Source organism: Bombina bombina, chromosome 3, assembly GCF_027579735.1.
Source record: "Bombina bombina isolate aBomBom1 chromosome 3, aBomBom1.pri, whole genome shotgun sequence".
Lineage (NCBI taxonomy): Eukaryota > Metazoa > Chordata > Amphibia > Anura > Bombinatoridae > Bombina > Bombina bombina.
The window spans coordinates 490,110,231-490,137,461 of NC_069501.1; the positions used below are offsets into that span (position 1 = coordinate 490,110,231).

The following is a 27,231-nucleotide window of genomic DNA, read 5'->3' on the forward strand; positions in this document are numbered from 1 at the left end:
AACTATGTGAATATGCCAGGGATAAAATCTGTGAGCTATATCACCACATTCCCTCACCTTTTTTTTCTCCTATGTTGCCCCGTTTTCTAGTTATACCCACTAGTACAGAAGAACAAAGTGGGAGTGAAAACTTTACAGGGAAAATTCTCCCACCATCCCTTTGTAATATTATTCCGTCAGCGATACGAGGTCTTCTGCACTTTCCTAGCACTCTCAATTCCTAATCTAACTTTATACAATACATTAAAAACAAAATTGCTCAAAATTATACATAGACACAAAATCCTTTGCTAAACCCCATTAGCAACAATTATACAATGGTCTAAAAATTGGGGAAAAAAATAAAAGTTTATGTATCAGTGCGTGAGTGTAGGAACACTAGATGGGTATGCGTGTAGTAAAATCTATATTAATATAGTGTGAATTGTGCCTGTAAAACAAAAGTTACTATGGCTCACTGACGTTCTTTGTTGTCATCTTTTGGCATCTGGTCCTTGCTCTTGCTTTACCAATCACCTCTCTTTAACCCACTAAGTTTTTTTAGGACCCTCAAAGGAATGAAAAGAGATTAAAACCAGGCATATATTTACTTCACACTACAACACTCCATCTGCAGTAGAAACCACATTCACAGTTAATAACTTCAAGTTGGGATGTGCCTCTATCATCCCACTTGCCCCCTTACTTAAACTTATGTTGCTTGCCCTATATGATTATTTGCCCCTTTATGCCATACATTATTTTGGCTTGATGCCGCATTTTACATCTCCATTGTGATACATTTTATACTTATTTAATTTGTCCAACTCCACCATCATAGATTATTGGTTAGATCAGTCCTTAAGACACCTGAAAAGCAATATAATATGTGTTATTGGGGAAAGGTGAGAAGCCTTCTGTCTTCATTGGTTTTCTTCCTGCAAGATAAGACTTCAGTCAGTTTACATGCACATTTTTTTGCATGTGGCATCCCAAAAGTAATTACAATGGAGGTATCTGTTATTTTTTTTCAGAAAGTGAATGCATCAATTAACTATGCATTCTAAATGTTTGGCATATTTAAAACTTAATTATGAAAACACTTAAAATTATTAATTGAATTAAAACTAAAGTACACATTAATGATTACATGATACAAATGACTGCAAACAAACATGCGTATAAACAAAAAAATGAATGAGTTAATTTGAGCACTCCAGCTCTGTCAGCTGTTTCTTTAGAAACTCAATTTGTTCTTTCATTCTTTTGTTTTGTTGTTTGAGTTCCCAATAACTTTCTCAGTTCTAGTGAGCACCATTTCTAAGTTTGCGGAGTTTGGATCATACAGTTTTACAGACTCCTGACATTTTCTAGGGAGAGCTTCAAGTATCCTCTGTATGTGAGCTGGTGACCCCCAGACCATTTGGGTCTGTAACTGGCACAGCACACACCAGAATAAAACTCTTTTTGCTACTTCAAATGGCCCATCTAGAGGCCTCATGGTAATTTCACTTATCTCTTTTTCTAGACTAGTAAAATTGAAAAACAGCCTGATCAGATATGGTTGAGTTGAATCCTAATAACCTGTTGGCATAGGGATCCATGGCATTTTGAAGCAATTCTGTTTATTCCTGCATGTTCTTACATACTTTTATGACTTTTTCAGCCCCCTTAGGAAATCAAAGTGAAAAGTTATTAAAGCTGTTTGTGGGTATAGAGCCCCACCATTTCTGAAACATTTCTTTATCTGCTACAGATATTGGTCTAGCTTGCTTTGAAAAGTCTGTGGGAACTTTCAGGGTGTTAAAATTCTTAGATATTATGACAGGGGCAATTGTATCAGAACTTGGGTTTTTAGTGGGACCCACTGGAATATTATCTTGTTTTATCAATTGTTTTGGCTCTCTCCTTTGTGACAGTAAGTGATCACAATCTGCATTTTCACCAGAAATATCACTAATTATTTTTTTCTTCTCGTCTTATTTTTATCTGTAACTCAGTAATTTTAGCTGTGCATTCCTTTCTGCTGTGTTCCATTAATTTTAACTGACACAATTTACCTATCTGTGTGCTGTTAGTTAAAGCAGAAAGCTTTTTACAGTCTCTGTCAGTCTGTGTTTTATTTAACTTTAATTTCAGATCTTTATTTTGCTATGTCAAGTCTCCAATAATGTTTGTTAGTCCTCTTATTCTTAAAATAACTGCCTGCACTATCATACATTTTATTTTATTATTAATCTTTTTAAGAGTTACTATCTGTGTTAGTATCTCTAAGAAACTTTCACAGTTGGTGTTCTTAGCATCTGGGATGAGGATTGGACCATTATATTTATGGATATAATTGTTAAAATAGTCACATACCTCTTGTGAAATATAGGTTTTCCCAGGCATTTTAGCAGATAACAGGTAACACAAAAAAATAAAAAAAAATAAACCTAACTAGACTTCCAATGTAAATAAAAAACAAAATGTATGCTTACCTGATAAATGTATTTATTTCTGGATATGGTGAGTCCACGGCTTGAGTAATTACTGTTGGGAATATCACTCCTGATCAGCAGGAGGAGGCAAAGAGCACCACAGTTAATCTGCTAAGTATCACTCCCTTACCCACAACCCCCAGTCATTCGTCTGAAGGGAAATGGAGAAAAAGGAGTAATACAAGGTGTAGAGGTGCCTGAGGTTATAGTCAAAAGAAAAATTCTTAAAATAAATGATGGGGCTGTGGACTCACCATATCCATAAATAAATACATTTATCAGGTAAGCATAAATTTTGTTTTTCTTTCCTAAGATAGGGTTAGTCCACGGCTTGAGTAATTACTGTTGGGAGCCAATACCAAAGCTAGAGGACACAGATAAATAGGGAGGGACAAGACAGGCAGTCCTTAATAGAAAGCACCACCACTTGAAGAACCTCTCTCCCAAAAGAAGCCTCAGCCAAGGCAAAAGTATCAAATTTGGAAAAAGTATGTAGAGAAGACCAAGTTGCAGCTTTGCAAATTTGTTCCACAGAAGCTTAATTTTTGAAAGCCCAAGAAGAGGAAACAGCTCTTGTGGAATGAGCCATAATTCCCTCAGGAGGCTGCTGTCCAGCAGTCTCATAAGCCAAACGAATTAGAGTAGTAGCAGTAGCTTTCTGACCTTTACGTTTCCCAGAGAAACAGACAAAGAGGGCAGAGGACTGGCGAAAATCCTTAGTCGCCTGTAAGTAGAATTTAAGAGCACGTACAACATCCAAATTGTGTAAAAAAATTTCTTTGGAAGAAGATAGATAAGGACACAGAGAGGGAACAACAATTTCCTGATTGATATTTCTATTAGAAACAATCTTAGGAAGGAAACCTAACTTAGTACGAAGAACCGCCTTATTGGCATAAAAAATAAGATAAGGGGAATCACACTGCAGAGCTGAGAGTTCCGATCCTCCTCGAACAGAAGAGATAGCAACAAGAAACAAAACCTTATAAGATAACAACTTAATTTCTATGTAATGCAACGGCTCAAACAGAGCCAGCTGTAAAACTTTAAGAACAAGGTTAATGCTCCAAGGAGGAGCAACAGACTTAAAGACAGGCCTAATTTTGACCAAGGCCTGACAAAAAGATTGCACATCTGGCACATCCACCAAACCTTTATGTAGTAAAACTGATAGAGCAGAAATCTGACCCTTCAGGGTACTGACTGACAATCCCTTCTCCAGGCCTTCCTTTAGGAAAAGATAACATTCTAGGAATTCTAATTCTACTCCAAGAGTAGCCTTTGGATTCACACCTGAATTATGGTCTTGATGACCGACTCAGAAAAACCACGCTTAGACAGAATTAAGCGTTCAATCTCCAAGAAGTCAGCTTCAGAGAAATGAGATTTGGATGAAGGAAGGGACCCTGAATCAGGAAGTCCTTCCTCAGAGGTAGTCTCCAAGGTGGGAGAGATGACATCTCCACTAGGTCTGCAGCAATGACTCGTGGAAGGAGAGAAAATGGAGGAAACAGGTATGCCAATGTCAGAACGTCCTGCGGATCTCTTGACCTTGAACCGTACCTTGGAAGCTTGGTGTTCTGATGGGATGCCATCATATCTAACTCCGGCACCCCCCATTTGAGGACTAAGCTGGAAAACACCTCCGGATGGAGTTCCAACTCCCCGGGATGAAAAGTCTGTCTGCTCAGAAAATCTGCTTCCCAGTTGTCTAATCCTGGAATGTGGATGGCAGACAGCAGTTGTGGGTCTCTGCCCACTGAAGAATCCGAGTAACCTCCTTCATGGCTAAGGAACTCCGAGTTCCTCCCTGGTGATTAATGAAAGCCACAGAGTGTTTGTTGTCTGACTGGAACCTGATAAACTGGGTTGAGGACAACTGAGGCCAAGCCAATAGAGCATTGAAAATTGCCCTCAACTCCAAGATGTTGATGGGAAGAGCAGACTCCTCCCGAGTCCAAAGGCTCTAAGCTTTTAAGGAGTTCCAGACTGCTCCCCAGCCCAGCAGGCTGGTGTCCTTGGTCACGATCACCCAGGAAGGTCTCCGAAAGCATGTGCCCTGAGACAAATGTTCTTGAGAAATCCACCATGGGAGAGAATCCCTTGATAACTGATCTAACTCTATTCTCTGAGATAGATCTGCATGGTCATAATTCCATTGTCTGAGCATGCACAACTGGAGAGCTTTCAAATGGAATCAAGCAAAAGGAATGATGTCCATGGAAGCCATCATCAGACCGATTACCTCCATACCTTGAGCCACTGAAGGATGAGCAGTAGCCTGAAGAGAGAGGCAAGAGTAAATAATTTTGTTTTTCCTGACCTCTGTAAGAAAAATTTTCATCAATAGAGAATCTATATGGACCCTAAGAACACTACTCTTGCAGCAAGGGAAAGGGAGCTTTTCCAGATTCACATTCCATCCGTGGGAACGAAGAAAAGACAACAATATCTCTGGGTGAGATTTTGCTTGTTGAAAAGATGGCGCCTGAACCAATATGTCATCCAGGTAGGGTGCCACAGCAATAACACAAGAACGGATCACTGCCAAAAGAGCCCCCAGACCCTTTGAAAAAATTCTGGGAGCCGTGGCTAGACCAAATGGAAGGGCAACGAACTGGAAATATTTGTCCAGAAAGGCAAAGCTCAGGAATCTATGATTGTCCCTGTGAATAGGAACATGAAGATATGCATCGTTTAGGTCTATGGTTGTCATGAACTGACCCTTTTCTACTAAAGGAAGAATGGACCATATGCTCTCCATCTTGCAGGATGGAACTTTGAGAAACTTGTTTAGATACTTCAAGTCTAGAATGGGACAGAAAATTCCCTCTTTTTTGGGAACCATAAATAGGTTGGAGTAGAACCCGAGACCCTGTTCCTGCACTGGAACTATCACTCCTATGGAGGAAAGATGTTGTATACATTTCAAGAACGCCGCTCTCTTTATCTGGTCTGCAGATAATCTTGAGAGAAGGAATCTTTCTCTGGGAGGAAAAGTCTTGAATTCCAATTTGTAACACTGGGATACTATGTTCACAGTCCAGGGATTTGGTTCATCTTGTATACAGGCTTGAGAGAACTGAGAAAGTCTGCCCCCCACCTGATCCGATCCCGGATCGGGGGAAAACCCTTCATGCTGATTTGGAATAAGCTGCAGGTTTCTTTGATTGTTTCCCCTTGTTCCAAGACTGATTGGGTTTCCAAGAAGACTTGGATTGGTTCTGCTTGGAAGAAGAAGGGGAAGGCTTTCCTCTGAAGTTAAGAAAGGAACGAAAATTTCTCTGACATCCTTTAGGCATATTCTTCTTATCTTGACATAGAAAAGACCCTTTTCCACACGTAATATCAGAGCTAATTTCTTCCAAACAAGGTTTTGCCCTTGTAATGAATCATCAGAAGCTTGACTTTAGAGGAAACGTCCGCAGACCAGGATTTCAACCATAACGCCCTGCGGGCTAGGAAAGCGGAACTAGAAGTTTTAGCTCCTAGTCTAAAAACCTGTAAAATGGCATCTAACTTTAACAGCATCATCCTGAGAGACATTAGGCTTAAAAATTGTACCTTTATTTTGCAAGGTTTTCTTGTCACATGAAGAACAAAATTGCATAGGAGCTGCAATTTGTGCATCTAAACATAATAAGCATGAATTCATGAGAGCAGGCTCTTGTTCCATATCAGACATGTTGTGATTCAGTAAATAAACTTGTACAGATAGGTTTCAAAGATTTTAATATTTAAGGAAAAAATACTCTTTTATCCCAAATTAGGATCGATCCCCAGCTAAAATTATGTGAGAAAAGTTAATTAAAACATTTAATAAACATCAAATAAACTTCTAAAATACCCCTCAGGCACCCCACACCTCAATTACTGAGGTGCCTTACCGCTACCAATTAAGACCGGATCACCCAGAAATGGAGAAAAACTACTTTTTCCACAGAAAAGATATGAAGAAAATTCAGCCTTACTTTCAGTTTAAACTTGAATTGTTTTATCAAGTAAATATGTGTCAGAAAATACAGGGAGTGCAGAATTATTAGGCAAATTAGTATTTTGACCACATCATCCTCTTTATGCATGTTGTCTTACTCCAAGCTGTATAGGCTTGAAAGCCTACTACCAATTAAGCATATTAGGTGATGTGCATCTCTGTAATGAGAAGGGGTGTGGTCTAATGACATCAACACCCTATATCAGGTGTGCATAATTATTAGGCAACTTCCTTTCCTTTGGCAAAATGGGTCAAAAGAAGGACTTGACAGGCTCAGAAAAGTAAAAAATAGTGAGATATCTTGCAGAGAGATGCAGCACTCTTAAAATTGCAAAGCTTCTGAAGCGTGATCATCGAACAATCAAGCGTTTCATTCAAAATAGTCAACAGGGTCGCAAGAAGCGTGTGGAAAAACCAAGGCGCAAAATAACTGCCCATGAACTGAGAAAAGTCAAGCGTGCAGCTGCCAAGATGCCACTTGCCACCAGTTTGGCCATATTTCAGAGCTGCAACATCACTGGAGTGCCCAAAAGCACAAGGTGTGCAATACTCAGAGACATGGCCAAGGTAAGAAAGGCTGAAAGACGACCACCACTGAACAAGACACACAAGCTGAAACGTCAAGACTGGGCCAAGAAATATCTCAAGACTGATTTTTCTAAGGTTTTATGGACTGATGAAATGAGAGTGAGTCTTGATGGGCCAGATGGATGGGCCCGTGGCTGGATTGGTAAAGGGCAGAGAGCTCCAGTCGACTCAGACGCCAGCAAGGTGGAGGTGGAGTACTGGTTTGGGCTGGTATCATCAAAGATGATCTTGTGGGGCCTTTTCGGGTTGAGGATGGAGTCAAGCTCAACTCCCAGTCCTACTGCCAGTTTCTGGAAGACACCTTCTTCAAGCAGTGGTACAGGAAGAAGTCTGCATCCTTCAAGAAAAACATGATTTTCATGCAGGACAATGCTCCATCACACGTGTCCAAGTACTCCACAGCGTGGCTGGCAAGAAAGGGTATAAAAGAAGAAAATCTAATGACATGGCCTCCTTGTTCACCTGATCTGAACCCCATTGAGAACCTGTGGTCCATCATCAAATGTGAGATTTACACGGAGGGAAAACAGTACACCTCTCTGAACAGTGTCTGGGAGGCTGTAGTTGCTGCTGCACGCAATGTTGATGGTGAACAGATCAAAACACTGACAGAATCCATGGATGGCAGGCTTTTGAGTGTCCTTGCAAAGAAAGGTGGCTATATTGGTCACTGATTTGTTTTTGTTTTGTTTTTGAATGTCAGAAATGTATATTTGTGAATGTTGAGATGTTATATTGGTTTCACTGGTAAAAATAAATAATTGAAATGGGTATATATTTGTTTTTTGTTAAGTTGCCTAATAATTATGCACAGTAATAGTCACCTGCACACACAGATATCCCCCTAAAATAGCTAAAACTAAAAACAAACTAAAAACTACTTCCAAAAATATTCAGCTTTGATATTAATGAGTTTTTTTGGGTTCATTGAGAACATGGTTGTTGTTCAATAATAAAATGAATCCTCAAAAATACAACTTGCCTAATAATTCTGCACTCCCTGTAAAGCCTAATAGAAAAAATGTACCCTTTCTTTTTAAAAGAGTTTAAATGTTAGTCTCACACATGCTACAGTGCCTGCTTCATGCCCCAGTGTAACCCATACAACAGTATTATCTATGTCCCAATAAAAAAAAGCAGTGTCTTTTAATTTGTTAAGTGCATGGTCTCCCCAACTGGAAGAAAAAGCACTTACCTGCTCCACTGTCCGGCATGTAGACGGCTACAAGGTATGAGAAGACACAGTTCTTCACAGAGATCTTTGAAAAAGATAGAACAGAGTAGCCAACTCTGGCTTTCTAAACTAGGACAGCAATTGTTAGGAAAACCTCTTTACAAGTTTCTAACTGCTTTAAAGCCACCACTACCCGACTGCAAGGAATGACGTGGAATACGGCTATACCCCAAAACTTGTTTGTAAATGAAATCAAAAATTTTCTTCATGCACCTAAACTTGACCTTCTCCATGCACCGAAGGCAAAGAGAATGACTGGGAGTTATGGGTAAGGGAGCGATTCTTCTTAGCAGTTTAACTGTGGTGCTCTTTGCCTCCTCCTGCTGGCCAGGAGTGATATTCCCAACAGTAATTACTCAAGCCGTGGGACTCACCATATCTTCTTATTATTATTATTATTATCGGTTATTTGTAGAGCGCCAACAGATTCCGCAGCGCTAAGGAAAGAAACATAGTTCTCTTTTTTAAGGTGTTTAAACCATCAACACTACTAGTCTCAGTAATTGAATATGAATAAGTAAACGAAATAAAGCAAGGAAGCCTTTTACTGTTATTGAATATATATAATAAACTACATTAAATTCCAAGATAATTAAATTCTAAATTATTTCTAAATAATTTGATATTTATTTTTATTAGGTACTAACTCCTGCATACTGGGCACACCCCACAAGACTTGTCGTTTCGGTGATGCCCTGACCTAGTCGTGTAAGCCATAACTATATTTGGCCCTTGTCAAAGTTTCATAAAAACAAGAAAATAGAGAGACGCACTCACTGAGACAGAACAATAGCTAGAAAAACTTCCATGCTTGTCCACAAGACCAGTGCCACTCAGGGTGCAGTCTCTTTTTGCACACTATGAGGCCTATTTATGAAATGTCTGTCGGACCTGATCCGACAGACATTGCTGAATGCGGAGAGCAGTACGCTCTCCGTATTCAGCATTGCACCAGCAGCTCTTGTGAGCTGCTGGTGCAACACCGCCCCCTGCAGCAAGGGGGTGTCAACCAACCCAATTGTACTCGATCAGGTTGAATTCCAGCGATTCCTGTCCGCTTCATCAGAGCAGGTGGACAGGGTTATGGAGCAGCGGTCTTTAGACCGCTGCTTCATAACTGGTGTTTCCAGCGAGCCTGCAGGCTCGCCAGAAACACGGGCCCTCAAGCTCCGTACAGAGCTTGATAGATAGGCCCCTATGCCTTTTCACAGAGAAAAAATATCCTGTAGCATATCAGTCTGATCCTGCCCAATGACAGTCCAGCACCAAAATACCAGGCAATTCTTCTCTGAACAAGACAAACAACAAACCCCAGATGTACGTTTCGGCCTCGTCAGTGAGGTGCAGTTGCATATCTCTAGGGCATGTGTGCAAGGAGTCCACAACTGGTTTCCCCCTTTTACTCTTAGGGAGACCTAACAGAAGGCCGATCATCTGGGGTTGTTGTTTCTCTTGTTCAGAGAAGAATTGCCTGGTATTTCGGTGCTGGACTGTCATTGGGCAGGATCAGACTGATATGCTATAGGATATTTTTTCTCTGTGAAAAGGCATAGGCCTCTAGTTATGAAGCTCTGTACTTATCTGCCTTCGCCGGCCCCAATACGCTCGCCTAAGCTCGCCTCACATCGCCGCCGCGGACCTGAATACGCTCGCCAAAGTTATCAATAAATCTGTCAAAAAGCCGCGCACCAAGTACGGGGCGATGAGCAGCGGACTGTGATAGTTATCAATCATCAATCTCGCTGCTCTTCGGCTTTTTTACAGCTTTATTGATACCCCTGTCACTAAGCACTCACACTATACTATACTGTTCTACCCCCTATACCGGTGCCCCCGGAGCCCCCCGCAACTAAATAAAGTTATTAACCCCTAAACCGCCGCTCCCGGACCCCGCCGCCACCTACATTATACCTATTAACCCCTAATCTAACGCCCCCTATACCGCCGCCACCTACATAAACTTATTAACCCCTAGCCTGCCGATCCCGGAGCCCGCCGCAACTAAATAAATTGTTTAACCCCTAAACCGCCGCTCCCGGACCCCGCCGCAACTATAATAAATATGTTAACCCCTAAACCGCTGCTCCTAGACCCCGCCGCTCCTATAATAAATATGTTAACCCCTAAACCACCGCTCCTAGACCCCGCCGCAACTATAATAAATATGTTAACCCCTAAACCGCCGCTCCCGGGCCCCGCCGCCACCTACATAATACCAATTAACCCCTATCCTGCCCCCCCTACACCGCCGCCACTATAATAAAATTATTAACCCCTAAACCTAAGTCTAACACTAACCCTAACACCCCCTAACTTAAATATTAATTAAATAAATCTAAATAATATTACTCTTATTAACTAAATTAATCCTATTTAAAACTAAATACTTACCTATAAAATAAACCCTAATATAGCTACAATATAACTAATAATTACATTGTAACTATTTTAGGATTTATTTTTATTTTACAGGCAACTTTGTATTTATTTTAACTAGGTACAATAGTTATTAAATAGTTATTAACTATTTAATAACTACCTAGCTAAAAGAAATACAAAATTACCTGTAAAATAAATCCTAACCTAAGTTACAATTAAACCTAACACTACACTATAATTAAATTATTTAAATAAATTAGCTATCAATACCTACAATTAAATACAATTAAATAAACTAAATTACAAAAACAAAACAAACACTAAATTACAGAAAATAAAAAAATATTACAAGAAGTTTAAACTAATTACACCTAATCTAAGCCCCCTAATAAAATAAAATAAAAAAAATAATAACAAAAGTCCCTACCCTATTCTACATTACCAAGTAACCAGCTCTTTTACCAGCCCTTAAAAGGGTTTTTGCGGGGCATTGCCCCAAAGTAATCAGCTCTTTTGCCTGTAAAAAAAAATACAACCCCCCAACATTAAAACCCACATACCTCTACTCTAACCCACCCAAACCCCCTTAAATAAACCTATCGCTAACCCCCTGAAGATCTCCCTACCTTGAGTCGTCTTCACCCAGCTGGGCCGAAAGTCTTTATCCGATGGGGCAGAAGAGGACATCCAGACCGGCAGAAGTCTTCATCCTATCCGGGCAGAAGAGGACATCCGAACCAGCAGACATCTTCAAGCGGCATCTTCTATCTTCATCCATCCGACGAGGAGCGGCTACATCTTCAAGACCTCCGGCGCGGAGCATCCTTCCTGCACGACGACTACCCGACGAATGGCTGGTCCTTTAAATGACGTCATCCAAGATGGCATCCCTCGAATTCCGATTGGCTGATAGGATTCTATCAGCCAATCGGAATTAAGGTAGGAAAAATCTGATTGGCTGATGCTATCAGCCAATCAGATTGAAGTTCAATCCAATTGGCTGATCCAATGAGCCAATCGGATTGAACTTCAATCTGATTGGCGGATAGCATCAGCCAATCAGATTTTTCCTACCTTAATTCCGATTGGCTGATAGAATCCTATAAGCCAATCGGAATTCGAGGGACGCCATCTTGGATGACGTCATTTAAAGGACCAGCCATTCGTCGGGTAGTCATCGTGCAGGAAGGATGTTCCGCGCCGGAGGTCTTGAAGATGGAGCCACTCCTCGTCGGATGGATGAAGATAGAAGATGCCGCTTGGCTGAAGATGTCTGCCGGTCCGGATGTCCTCTTCTGCCCGGATAGGATGAAGACTTCTGCTGGTCTGGATGTCCTCTTCTGCCCCATCGGATGAAGACTTCAGCCCGGCTGGGTGAAGACGACTCAAGGTAGGGAGATCTTCAGGGGGTTAGCAATAGGTTTATTTAAGGGGGTTTGTGTGGGTTAGAGTAGGGGTATGTGGGTGGTGGGTTTTAATGTTGGGGGGTTGTATTTTTTTTTACAGGCAAAAGAGCTGATTACTTTGGGGCAATGCTCCGCAAAAAGCCCTTTTAAGGGCTGGTAAAAGAGCTGGTTACTTGGTAGTGTAGAATAGGGTAGGGTAGGGTTTTATTTTATTAGGGGCTTAGATTAGGTGTAATTAGTTTAAACTTCTTGTAATATTTTTTTATTTTCTGTAATTTAGTGTTTGTTTATTTTTGTAGTTTAGTTTATTTAATTGTATTTAATTGTAGGTATTGGTAGCTAATTTATTTAAATAATTTAATTATAGTGTAGTGTTAAGTTTAATTGTAACTTAGGTTAGGATTTATTTTACAGGTAATTTTGTATTTCTTTTAGCTAGGTAGTTATTAAATAGTTAATAACTATTTAATAACTATTGTACCTAGTTAAAATAAATACAAAGTTGCCTGTAAAATAAATATAAATCCTAAGATAGCTACAATGTAATTATTAATTACATTGTAGCTATCTTAGGGTTTATTTTACAGGTAAGTATTTAGTTTTAAATTGGAATAATTTAGTTAATGATAGTGTAGTGTTAGGTGTAATTGTAACTTAGGTTAGTTTTTATTTTACAGGTAAATTTGTCTTTATTTTAACTAGGTAGCTATTAAATAGTTAATAACTATTTAATAGCTATTGTACCTAGTTAAAATATATACAAACTTGCCTGTAAAATAAAAATAAATCCTAAAATAGTTACAATGTAATTATTAGTTATATTGTAGCTATATTAGGGTTTATTTTATAGGTAATTATTTAGTTTTAAATAGGATTAATTTAGTTAATAAGAGTAATATTATTTAGATTTATTTAATTAATATTTAAGTTAGGGGGGTGTTAGGGTTAGTGTTAGACTTAGGTTTAGGGGTTAATAATTTTATTATAGTGGCGGCAGTGTAGGGGGGCAGGATAGGGGTTAATAAATTTATTATAGGTGGTGGCGGTATAGGGGGGCAGGATAGGGGTTAATAGGTATTATGTAGGTGGCGGCGGGGTCCAGGAGCGGCAGTTTAGGGGGTAATAAATTTATTTAGTTGCGGCAGTGTAGGGGGGGGCAGATTAGGGGTTAATATGTATAATGTAGGTGGCGGCGGGATCCGGGAGCGGCGGTTTAGGGGTTAACATGTTTATTATAGTTGCGGCGGGGTCTGGGAGCGGCGGTTTAGGGGGTAATAAATTTAGTTGCGGCGGTGTAGGGGGGACAGATTAGGGGTGTTTAGACTCAGGGTACATGTTAGGGTGTTAGGTGCAGACATTTCCCATAGGAATCAATGGGATATCGGGCAGCAGCGAACATGAGCTTTCGCTATGGTCAGACTCCCATTGATTCCTATGGGATCCGCCGCCTCCAGGGCGGCGGATTGAAATCCAGGTACGTGGCCCAGAATAGTGGCGAGCGTACCTGCTAGTAGTTTGATAACTACCAAAAGTAGTCAGATTGTGCCGAACTTGCGTTCGGAACATCTGGAGTGACGTAAGCATCGATCTGTGTTGGACTGAGTCCGCTCACGTCACTATATTCTACTTTTGCCGGGCAGTAGGGCTTGATAACTAAGGTGAATCAGCCTTGCCACAAATACACTGCGGAATTCCAGCGTATTTGCGGTTGACGGCTTGATAACTAGAGGCCATAGTGTGCAAAAAGAGACTGCACCCTGAATGGCACTGGCCTTGTGGACAAGCACAGAAGTTTTTCTAGCTATTGTTCTGTCTCAGTGAGTGAGTCTCTCTATTTTCGTGATCCTTGTCAAAGTTACTCAGATCTTTTTGCTTGCCCATTTTCCTGCTTCCAACTCATGAAATTCAAGGGGTCAATTTATCAAGCTCCGTACAGAGCTTGATACCCCATGTTTCCGGCTGCTCCATAACCTGTCCGCCTGATCTGAGGCGGCGGACAGAAATCAACCCAATCGTATACGATCAGGTTGATTGTCACCCCCTGCTAGTGGCTGATTGGCCACAAATTTGCAGGGGGTGGTATTGCACCAGCAGTTCCCAAGAACTGCTGGTGAAATGATAAATGCCGACAGCGTATGCTGTCGGCATTTATCGATGTGCGGCGGACATTATAAGCTACATAGTTTCATGTCCATCCGCACTTTAAGAAATATACCCCCAAGACTGACCACTTGCTGCTTAATATATCCCACCCCATTTACAGGTGCCATTGTGACGATATAATCAATGTTATTCACTTCACCTGTCAGTGGTTTTAATGTTGTGGCTGATCAGTATATATGAATATATCCAGATATAGATGTCTATCCATACATTTAGATATATATATATATATTGGATATACAGATTAAAGTCTTATTTGATACCCAGAGCTAAGTAACACATTTATAGTTTAATCATAGCCTTACTTATAAGTTGATTACTGATTTATTTTATTGCAAACAGATCATAATAAACACTGCTGTTATTATACGCCATCTTTGTGTAATCTTCCTTTTTTCCAGTACTATTGTGAGTGCACCCCAGTGTCAGGACATAACAATTAATATACTTTTACCTCTATGATTACCTGTATCTAAGTCCCATACAGACGGCCCTTTATCTCAGTTCTTTTTAAAAACGTGTTTTTTAGCCAATCAGTGCTGGTTTCCACGGAGTGAGCATGTTATCTATATGACACACATCAACTAGCATTGTCTGGCTGTTAAAAGCTAATAAGCACTGAGATAAGAGGCAGCCTACAGGGGCTTAGAATCAGGCAGATATTTAGAGGTTGTAAAGTATATTAATATAATAATTTTGGTTATGCAACACTGGAATATGGGTAGTAAAGGCATTATCTATCTTTTTAAACAATAAAAAATCAAGTAGACTGTCCCTTTAACTATCTTCCCTGAAACATGAATAATGGAAGCTGTTTCCAACAGTGAATCTAGGCTTGCTAAACAAAAAATGAATTAATCAAACATGTAAATCAGATCATAAAACTAAAAATGGCAAACATAAAAACTTCCGGAGGCATCCAGATATAGGGCAGTCTTGTCAACAATGGCTCAGTGTGCTATACATTCACATATTTTAAATTTATTTTGTTGTCATTCTAGTATAGGGTTGACACCCAGCCAGTATTGATTGTCTCGGTTTTTGTGGAAGAGAAATATGACAAACCTATTTACACAAGCAAAATAAAATATGATTTCTTGTAGCAAAAAAAATATATTTTATATATAAGTACTATATCATACACTTGTGTAAAAAAAAAAAAGGGGATATATGTGAAATAAGTGAACAAACGTATTATAAATAAGTATCCAAAAGACAACAAATCCTAAATGATACCACTGTAGTGAATAATAACGTTCCTTCTCCTTTAAGGACCTGTAATTCAGCTGTTCAGCAGGTGGTGTTTTCCCCAAAAGAGAAAAGAGCACATATAGTATAATACCGATATACACTCATGATTCAGATAGGGCATGTCATTTTAAACAACTTTCCAATTTACTTTTATCATCAAATTTGCTTTGTTATCTTGTTATTCTTAGTTGAAAGCTAAACCTAGGTAGGCACATATGATAATTTCTAAGCCCTTGAAGGCCGCCTCTTATCTGAATGCATTTGACCATTTTCACATTAGTTAATGTGTTGCATATAGATAACATTGTGCTCACACCCATGGAGTTACTTATGAGAGGGCACGGATTGGCTAAAAAAGCATGTCTGTCAAAAGAAGTGAAATAAGGGGGGCAGTCTGCAGATGCTTGGATACAAGGTAATCACAGAGGTAGAAAGTATATTAATATAAACATGTTGGTTATGCAAAACTGGGGAATGGGTAATAAAGGGATTATCTATCTTTTTAAACAATAAAAAATCTGGAGTAGACTGTCCCTTTAAGTACAATCACAATAGGAGCTGCACTCACACTATTGAGCTTCATTAGCTCTAAGGATAGAGTTTAAATCAATAAATATCCCTGGATGACAGAAACATATTTATTTCAGAATTTATTAGCACACAAACACTTTAACAATAAAAGCTATAAAAAAAAAACAAGCAAAAAGTCACTCAGGTTTACCACCAGCATATGTTTAATTAAAAACACTGCAAAGAGAACTAAGTTGTCTATATATCATTTGCAATTTTGTAACAGACTCAAGTCCCAAGTGCTGTATTCCATTCTGTGTAACCCGTCCCTACAACACAATCTCCAGTGCACATTTCTCTGCACCTGGCAACTTTTTTAAGGAGAATTAGTCCCTAGTCACCCTGGTCTTTATATAGCAATTACTTTTGATTTGTTCAACCTGGGATCTTTTTTAACTCCTTCAGGATCTTCTAAGAATCTTTCACTTATATGTTAAAAAGTCCAGTCTTTAACCCCTTAACAACCGCAACGTACCCTGTACGTCGCTGCTTGTTAAGGGTTTTTCAGGTCACAGTACCACGGGTCTCGCCGCAAGTGGCCGGACCGCGATTTCAAAATAGCAATCCCCATTCAAAGACCAGCAACGTACAGGGTACGTAGCTGGTCATTAAAGGGTTAATAAAGGTGATTCATCCTTCAAAACCAATATATTATTAAAGTTTATAACAACAAATTTAGAAAAAGAAAAAGAGAATGTAATCAGAACCAGTCACAAGAAGTAACATAGAAGGAAACCAGATGATATAGGAAGGTTAATGTAAACGATCTGGAATATAATAGATATCATAAAAATGATGATGATAACTATAAACATAGAATACAGGAATAGACTGTAGTTCCCTCTAGATGAGCTCATAGCAATAAGAAAAGAGAGTATCCTACAGAGAAATATATTATCAACAGTAGTAAAAATTAAGAGGAGGATTTGTTTGGAGAAGTGCAAGAGAAAAAATACAAGATACATTTATATGTATCACTATGATTTATTGCTTTAGGACACTTATTTTGGACACTTTTGTTCACTTATTTCACAAAGATCACTATTTCTTTTTAGTTTATCACTATATCATACACTGCTTGTTTAAAAAAGAAAGCACTGCTTAGACCTCAGGCTATCCTATTTACTAGACAGGCTAGGGAATTTATTTTGGCCTAGGCAAACAAGGTAATTGCCTAGGGCAACAGAATGGGAGTGGGCAGCACTTTTTCTGTGGCTAGATTTGCAAGAAACTTACAGTTATTTTAGAAGTATTATACAGGTATATAGGGCAAGATTACATATGCAGCGTCGCCCGCAAAAGCCGGCAACGCTGATTTTTATGCAGTTTTGGTATCATATATACAGCACCACATATAAATGTGGCACGTATATTTCACCCGTTGGCTATTTTTTTTTCTTATTTAAGGTAAGATAGAACCGTGTTTCAAATATTTAGCACAAGGACTTACGCGGCGAAAATTGAGAAATTTGACTCCATTTTCACCTCGTCACACATAGGCAGGCGCAGCAAGCCTTGCACTGAGTATGTGAGCACCGCAACTCCCTGAAAATAGTAACTAATACCTAACGCATGCGCAATATCTATCTACCTGTCAACCTCCATCCCCCACCACAATAACTAATAAAATAACACATTGCAATAAATTTAATAAATGTATTAACCCCTAATCCACCATTAACCCACATCGCAATAAACCTAATAAATGTATTAACCCCTAATTAATCCGCCATTAACCCACATCGCAATAAACCTAATAATTGTATTACCGCTAATTCGCCAAACCCACACAATGCAATAATCCTAATAAATCTATTTTTTCCTAATCCGCCAAACCCCCACAACGCAAATAACTAATTAAATTACTAAACCTCCTAATCTAACACCCCATAAAATAACCCCAATTACCTAAATTAAAAAATACTAAGTTACAATTAAAATAAAAAAAGCTATCATTACTGAAAAATAAAAAAATAAAATAAAATTAATCTAAAATGACCAAAAATAAAAAAGTCTAACATTACAGAAAATAATAAACAAAATTATCCAAAATAAAAAAATTAAACCTAATCCCTATAAAAATAAAAAAGCCCCCCCCAAAATAAAAACACCCCCTAATCTAATGCTACACTACCAATAGCCATTAAAAGGGCCTTTTGTAGGGCACCCCATGCTAGCGGCAAATTGGCTGAGAATCTGCAGGGGGCAGCATTGCACAAGTAGTTCACCAGTAAATTGGCCCCATAGAACCTATCTATCTATTCTCAAAATCATTATCCAGCAACACATATATTATTACTATTGCTTACTACTGAGTTAGCTTTGAGGACTAAAAAAAAATATGCGCCAGGGCCCTCTGTTGAGTATGTCCGCTAATCTTTACAATAGTGCGTTTTTACAGTTCTTCTGTTTACATTATAAAACTCCTAGCGATGAAAGCATGACCCTGTTTGAGAGTTCAATAATGACTGTATTGTTATTGTATTTTTTAGCCTCTACAAGTTCACAATGTACTGAATGTGTTTAGATCTAATATTATGGTCGCTTTGTACCAAAATTGTTTAATTTTAATAAAACGTTTGGTACAGTATGACAGCGAAGTAAGAAGTAAACACATTCAATATAGTGTGAACTTGTAGCAGCTAAAAAAAATTGCAATGTTAAAAAAGTTGTCTTCTTTTAAAAGTGTGTTTACATAGTGCACTGTTTAAAAAAATACATTATTGTAAAACAAATTACTTGCGGCTACTGTCTTCAATACGTTATTAAAATCACGTACACAAAATATTTTTCCTAAATAGAAAAAAGGCCAAAAATTAAAAACATGTTTATCTAAATAGCAAACTTAGTTACAATACATATTATAAACAATTTTACAGTATAATACATATACATAACACACTAATATACACCTGCATAATATACCCTCAACTCATATAGGTTTATAATTAAGGGTTTTTTATTCTTTATTAACAATGAAGGTCACATACATAGAGAATATATGGGTGTTCCATATGAGTAACCTGGATTCTAATGGAGAACCTTTGCCGGTATGTTCTTGTGTTCTGAACAATACCTGCTAGTTTAGGTGAACACTTTCACACATACCTCTCTCACCATCCTTTCAGTTGAGATATCAGCAACTGTATGAAATATACTTTTACATTTACTGTAAAAAAATCAAAATACCAAATGGATGAAGATCTTTTTGATAACAGAAGTAAATTAGAAAGTTGTTTAAAATTGCATGCTCTATCTGAATAATGAAATAAATTAAATTGGGTTACATATCCCTTTAAAAGTCCCAAAGGAATTAATTTCTCATAAGGGAAATACCACAACAAAGGGTAATTTGAATGTGGAAAGCAAATGATATTGTTGATACAAAAAAATGCATTCAACCAGGAAGTAGTTTGTAAAAACTCTTAGTTCTCTTATTGCATTTATAAAAAGGACTTTGCTCCTTGTCAATCTTTTATAAACTTACTATGATTGGTGCTTAGTCTTTTAATCACTCTGCATGATATTTTGCATTATGCTGTTCTGATAGTGAGTATTCAGTCCCGCGCAGGATATCAGTGATCATATTACCTGTTGAAGAAATATAACTTCTGGTAATTATATTTATAATCACATTTCTACTTTCAGACAAATAGAAAACTGTTTTATATATTTATTTGCTCTGTTTTTCCTTATATCTTATAAATTGCTCTGTTTTTCCTTATATCTTATAAACATATATTTATATAAATATGCTTACTATCAACTTTACACAACATTTTTCTGCTGCTGTTAACATTGTAACATAGTAGAGGTTGAAAAAAGAAAGACAAAATCTTAAAGTGAAAGTAAACTTTGATGAATGAAAGCCCGGTTTTTAAAAATACTATTTAAAACAGGGGCACTTTCATTCATCAAAGTTTAGAAAGTAGCCGTTTTGTTTAAAAACTTACCTTTCTTCTCAGCCAGAGCAGCTTCCCCTGCCCAGAGATCCTCTCTTTACACGTCAACAATGACTAATCCGGCTTCCTTCAATCAGGGCATGGCCTCAGGCAATGATTCCCCTGGGGGGAAAGCCGTGATTGGAAGAAGCCAGATTAGTCATTGCTGACGTGTGAAGAGAGGATCTCCGTGCGGGGGAAGCTGCTCCGGCTCTGAAGAGAGGAAAAGTACATTTTTTTTTTTAAACTTTTATTTATAACCAATAAAGGGTGCAAAGTTACAGGGTGCTTATCCAGCCCACCTCGCAGGATGAGCCAAGAAGGCAGATAGTACAGTACAATCAATCAATTGCAATTTCATATGATAACATGCAGATATCTTCATAAACTTTCAATAGGCAGTTATTGTTCTAAAAGACAAGGGTTTGCACCGCTATATTGTTTTTTTTTTAACCTTAATATAAAACAAAACAAGACAAACAGGGGAGGCAAAAAAGGGGGAGGTGAGGGAATGGGAGAATGGGAAGGAAAGGGGGAAACAAACAGAACAGGGGAGACAAAGGGAGGCTAGGGGGGAAGTCGGGGAGGGGGAAGGATAGAGTGGTAAGAGGTGAGGGGGACATAGTGGGCATATATAGACTAACAAATAACATTTCCACATATTTTGCAATATAATCCATGAGTTATTGTGGTGAACTTAGGACAATACCATAATGGGTCAGTAATAGTGTTGGCTCACTCACATTGATAGGAAGTTTCCAAAGATTAACCAGCAAAATAGTAATCCTCCTTCATGAAATATTGGCATACATTGCTGGAGTCACAGCAAGACACAATTAAATAATAGAAAATCATAAACAGGCTACAGCAAGTGTCTTTTCCTAGTTTGTTGTGTAGTGATAAGTTAGGATAACAGCTATAGGCTAATAATGGGGGCCATCAGTACAGGCAGTATAGCACATATGTCTTTAAGTTATAGGAAGATTTGTGAGGGCAAAGTAAAGTTAAGGGTGGGTATTCTGTTAACAAAAAGGCTATGAGGCAGGGGGTAGGATTTCCTTACATATAAAATAAAGTTGTAACAGAGCTAATTAATTAAAGACAGGCAAACACCGACAGTGAGCTGCTTGCAAGCAAGTGCTTAGAGGCACAAAGTCTGTAACCTAATAAACAACATGCCTGTGAAACGGAAAATGAGTGTGGCCACAGGACAGCTGATTTGAGCTAGATCTGTCTGCAGTATAAAGGCTAATATTATTTAATGCAGAAAGGATAAATACATATATAATTAAATTCCCTGCTATGAGATCGCTAGCGTTACTATAGGTTGCCAGGATAAAACTAACATTAATCCCTTGTAACGCTCCAGTACCCATAAGTAAAGCTATTAACAAAAGAAGTCATGTTGCTCACATGAGTAGTCCGGCTTCGTTCAGTTACTATGGCAGACAAGAATTTCGCCACTAAGCTTGGCAGAGGCGTAGTAAAGCACACACACAGTCAAATATTAGAATATGCCTGTTAGTCCACCATTATACATGAGCCAGTCGGCCGGAATATAGAGCTGTTGTCTTGAGCGGATCACCCGACCCCAGCACGAGAAGGAGTATGGCACTCATGCCTCAGGAGGGTGCAGTTCATTTGCGGCTGAGAGAGGGGCTGCTCCGCAGTGAGAAGCGGGTATAGTAGCGTGGCAGTAGAGTAGCCGTCACCTCTCCATTCCGACCCTGAGGCAATCTGTAGAATGGTTCCCTGCGGTGTGGTAGTGACAACCGCTGCCTGTCTGCTCTCCTGTGCAGCATGAGTTCTGCAGCTGCTGTCTTCTCCCTGTGTGCACAGTGCGGCGGGGGCATCTGGAAGCTCGGGAGCTGCGTCGTCGCCCCTTTCCGCCATGTGGAGACATTGGTCAGACGTGTCGGCTGAACATATCAGCATGCTGATGGCTGGAGGGCCAGAGTGAAGAGGATTAGGGACACCGGTCGTGAAGCCGTCAGCGCTCTCATTCCCAAAGAGTGCCAGGAATCTCAAGATTTGACGCACCTCCACAGAGGCAGGTCTTGGGCAGATCAGTATATGGGGGACAGCCACCTCTTTCCCTATCTCTGTTTCCGACATGAACGGGTAGTGTGGTTGGGGAAGGAGGATAGGGGAGTGTGACACCTCCATCGGCGATATAGTGCCGTTATCCAAGGTATCTTCTTTCACATGAGCTGATGAGATCTGGCGAGGCACACTCAAACATGTAGGAGTTACATTAGGAGGTTCGGGTGTGCGAAGCTCTCGCACCTCACAGAGGAGATCCCCTATAGTTGTTGTTAGGGAGTCCAGCATAGGCAGGAATATATCTGCTAGGGCCTCAGCAATGTGCGCCATCTTGGTTGTCTGAGTGTGCACGTCTGCAGATCCAAAAAACAAATTTCTTACTGTTCTGTGCCTTCTCGGAGGCCAGGAGTTGTAGTGTCCTGATCCTGGAGTATTCCCGGGCACAATTATTGCCAAGGGAGGTATGGATGGCTGGAGATGTTGCCACAGTGTACTCAAAAGCAAGCTTCAGTCTCGGATCAGAGTGAAGTTGTGGCCATCTTGTTAAGCCGCCTAACGGAAGTCCGAAAAGTACATTTTTAAACAAAACGGCTGCTTTGTAAACTTTGATGAATGAAAGTGCCCCCTTTTTTTAATATTATTTTTAAAAACCGGGCTTTCATTCATCAAAGTTTACCTTCACTTTAATATACTTACAATAAAAAGAAATGTTTCACACAACCACTTTTTTGTATTAGCTGTAATAGTTTCATTTTCATATTAACATAGAGTATATGCCATGATTTTTGTTGTTTAAAACATTTTTACTGTTGCTATCTAGAGTAAAAAATACAAGCAGCTACACACAAATACACATACACAAATACAGAAACAAACACAGACCCATATATCTACACAAATACGCAAGCAATTACACAAACAATCACACAGACCCACATGTACACACAAATACACAAACACTATCTCACACACAGACTCACATATACACACAAATACACAAACACACACACAGACCCACATGTACACACAAATACACAAACACTCTCTCACACACAGACTCACATATACACACAAATACACAAACACACACACAGACCCATATGTACACACAAATACACAAACACTCTCTCACACACAGACACACATATACACACAAATACACAAACACACACACAGACCCACATGTACACACAAATACACAAACACTCTCTCACACACAGACTCACATGTACACACAAATACACAAACACTCTCTCACACACAGACTCACATGTACACACAAATACACATGCACAAATAAACAAAAACTTACACACACAGACCTATATATATATATGTATATATATATATATATATATATATATATACGTTTAGCAAAGATGTGCACTCTCACTTATATGCAACAACCAGTGTGCTAGTGAAATTGGATACAAAATCAGAAACAGACCTTGCACTCGCTGGATTTTTTAACAAACTTTTTTACTGGCAAAAATAGTGACGTTTCGGGGACAGTGTATCCCCTTCCTCAGACAGTGAATGCTTCAAACTTAGGTGAATTTATACAAACAAATAAATAACCCCTCCCCCCAATTAGCAAAAAAACCCGCCAAAAGTGTTGCTATGGTGACCATATGTCACAAAGTGAACATCGTATATACATTGTAATATAAGCAATCAAAGCTATGACAGTGAAGATGATCAAATTAAAATTAAAAGACCTGTAGTAAAATGAACATGGTAAACAACTTAACATTTCAAGTACTGATATTCTTAACATACCCCTAATGTCCGTTATTGTCCGGTGAGCCAGCCAATATTGGAAGCCTTATATGTTGTTACCTAGGTGGTCAGGCATAAAATACACACTCAAAACCTACCAAGATGGGAAAACAAAGTTCTAATGTAGATCGCCGTGTCCCACGCCACCGCAACTACGCCCGCACTAGGTAAAACAGACAAACCCGGAAGTGCATCGGCCGATCACGTGTCTGGCCATGCACCAATCACTCGGGTTGCGGTTGGGGTTGTCATGGTAATGGGTCACAACGATCCAAATAGCAACAAAGAAGCATATCGAACAAATCAGCTACTAAGCATAACATTGTAATAGTACACATCAATAAATACTTGTAATAAATGCTGCTACATTGGCTATACCACTGCCGTAAATATAACCAATAAATAATATAGAGCCATCTTGCCGTATTCTGATGGGGGTATAATAATATCATACATTCACCCTAGAGCGCATATATATCATTTTAATTTTAATTTGATCATCTTCACTGTCATAGCTTTGATTGCTTATATTACAATGTATATACGATGTTCACTTTGTGACATATGGTCACCATAGCAACACTTTTGGCGTTTTTTTTTTGCTAATTGGGGGGAGGGGTTATTTATTTGTTTGTATAAATTCACCTAAGTTTGAAGCATTCACTGTCTGAGGAAGGGGATACACTGTCCCCGAAACGTCACTATTTTTGCCAGTAAAAAAGTTTGTTAAAAAATCCAGCGAGTGCAAGGTCTGTTTCTGATTTTATATATATATATATATATATATATATATATATATATACTGAATGCGCCTCCCTAATATCACTAAACAGTGGTAATACTGAAGTGAAATAGGGTGTAAACGTGATATGCTATAATCAAAATGGATATATATATATATATATATATATATATATACACGTACAGAATGTCAACAGCAATATCAACAAGAATTGATTAGTGTCAAAGTCATCAAAGTCACAGGTATCCAATGGCAGGAGCCAGGGATGTAATAGATAAAAATCCAAATTGATGACAATCCAAATAGAATCCCCCAAAAATCAGATAGATGTGCGGTGTCTTCCAGTGGCTGCTAGCTTCTCCAGACTCCAACAGGACAGGAGCCAAAAGGACTGTAATAGCAAAAAAAGAAGAACAAGAGAAGACACCACAATGGTGCAATATCATACAGGTGTCTGAGAGGTATATGCAAGATTAATCACATTATACTCAGACTCCAAAGCACTTAAAAAGTGCCAGATAGGCGTGCTGAACTATCACAAGCTGTTCAGAAAGCTCTCACAGGCGTGTATGCTGCTCTCACGTCTCAGGCAAAATCCCAGCAACAGGCACAGGTGTATTCAAATGGGTAACAAATAACGCTGCTAACACAGCAAAGGATCCCCAAATCGTCCGATGCCAAATGAGATTGTAGCAGATAAATAAATAAGCGTGCCGCTTATGTGTCTAAATACAATAGACTTTATTAAAAGTTTAAAACAATTGATCAGTTCACAACGCGTTTCACAGTCTGCACACAAATACACAAACAGTCACACACAAAAACCCAGAGATACCCTCCTATACACCCAAATACAAGCACACAGATCCACATATACAGACAAATACACAAACACACACACCCTGAGATCCACATATAAACACAGAAATACACAAGGACTCACACACACACAGACCACAAACAAAAAATGCACAAATACATAAACACTCTCTCCCACACAAATATATAGCTTTAGCTTGCAATTATAATACACACATACATCTTCAAATTAAAACATACTTACATGTCTCCATAAACTTACGTTCAACAATAACACATAACACACAAACACTTCTAGCTCACAAGTTAGAAATACCTGTACATTTCCTGCTGAGCCTCTCCCTGCTGCTTTTCCTCCTCATTGCTGACTTTCCACTCAAAGTCAGACTCAGGTGTCAGGCTAGGTATTTGGATGCCCCACAGCCTAATAATCCAGGGTCACACTGATGTATTCAGAAGTCTGGAATGCACATTATTTATGACTGATTCTAAGGGTTGTTTTTCTATACCGCTCTGGACAAGTTTGTTTGACATCTACAAGTTTTAAAACACTGCAAAATTATCAAAATGGGAATGCAGTGAAGTAAGTACCACATGTCATTTCAGTTGTATAAAAATGTAAAACATGATTTCTGAAGCACACACCATGGTTTGTTTGCTTTTTTGGGAGAAAGGGCACCTCCCACTTTGCCCCTATAGACCAGCCACCACTGATAAAGAAATCATCTGAGAACAAATAAGCTGCTCCTAATTATTGTCGTGGAGCTTTTTTTTGTACCTTGATCAAAGCTTTATTCACATTTTCTTTTTTTTTAAATTCTCACAGTTGCGTTAAATTTATCCCTTAAAGGGATAGACAAGTGAAAATTAAACTTTCATGATTTACGTAATTTTAAGACACTTTTAAAGATTCTTCTATTTTCAAATTTACTTTGTTCTTGTGCTATCCTTTGTGGAAATTAATATGTACATATCCTCAGTAGTGCAATGCACTACTAGAAGCTAGCTGGTGATTGGTGGCTACTCACATTTGCCTCTTGTCATTGGCTCACCAGATATGTTTAGCTAGCTCCTAGTAGTGCATAGCTGCTCTAGAGCTGTTGTTTTTCCTGGATCTGACTTTACTTATGTGTTTAAACACTTTGGGGCGGGGGTGGCATAGGGGTCAATGCCATTCTGCAAATTTTACTTTCTGATGTTGGAAAAAGGGGAACAGATGTTATTTTTTTTTCTTTTGTTAACAAAGTAATCTTTCCTAGTAACAAAGGGGTTAATGGAGTGATTTGCAATTGGATAGAGTGTTTACTGATATGAATGCAATTGGAATATGAGCATGATGCAGAGGCGTAACTAGAAACCACAGGGCCCAGGTTCAAGAATCTAAGAAGGGGCCCCCCACCGCCCCTTCCCCCCTTCAAAAAAAAGGTGAATTTAATACATATTTTTTATTTTTTTACATTTAACACAGAAAAAAAATGTGAATCAGATTACATGTCTGCAAAAGAAGGTACCCTGTGCCCACAGTCTGTGAGATGGTCTGACCCCCTATTACTGTATATATATATATATATATATATATATATATATATATACAGTGACACTATTTAACCCCCCAGTACTGTATATAGTAAGTTAGTGACACAGTCTATAATCTGCTGGTGAGATGGCTGGCCTGACCTTACCTGCCCAGTACTATATAAAGTAACCACAGTAGTTTGTGACATGGTCCACCCCCCCATACTGTATATAGTGGTACTGTATAGACTGACACTGTTTACCCCTTGCCCCCACATGCTGTAGTAACAAGGTCTGTAATTTGCTGGTTCCACAAACATATACACACACATACATGCATAAATACAC

General features: G+C 38.9%; 1 protein-coding gene across 1 annotated transcript in view; it reads right to left on the bottom strand.

Annotated features, from left to right (window-relative positions):
* Positions 1-25,706, bottom strand: part of MYO19 (myosin XIX) — a 407,861-nt gene extending 382,155 nt beyond the window's left edge. Inside the window, exons 1-2 of the mRNA XM_053706825.1 lie at positions 25,685-25,706; positions 19,532-19,635 (exon numbers count right to left, since the gene is read on the bottom strand). The gene's annotated coding sequence lies outside the window, so the exon portion shown is untranslated. The remainder of the gene's footprint in view (positions 1-19,531; positions 19,636-25,684) is intronic.
* Positions 25,707-27,231: the final 1,525 nt, after the last annotated feature.